Here is a 290-nt window from a genome sequence, read left to right as displayed (position 1 = left end):
TGAGGATAGGATGAGGATGAGGAGGAGGATGAGGATGAGAATGAGGAAAGGATGAGGACGAAGATGACGACCAGGATGAGGATAGGATGAGGATGAGAATGAGAATATGGAGGACGATAAGAGGAGGACGTGAATGAGAATGAGGATAGGATGAGGATGAGGACGAGGATAGGATGAGGATGAGGAAGAGAATAGGATGAGGAGTAGAATGTAGATGAGGAGGAGGACGAGGATAGGATGAGGATGAGGATGAGGAGGAGGTTGAGGATGAGGATGAGGATGAGGATAAG

This window comes from Lupinus angustifolius, chromosome LG16 (assembly GCF_001865875.1).
Source record: "Lupinus angustifolius cultivar Tanjil chromosome LG16, LupAngTanjil_v1.0, whole genome shotgun sequence".
Classification (NCBI taxonomy): Eukaryota; Viridiplantae; Streptophyta; class Magnoliopsida; order Fabales; family Fabaceae; genus Lupinus; species Lupinus angustifolius.
Note: the sequence above shows the minus strand (reverse complement) of the source record.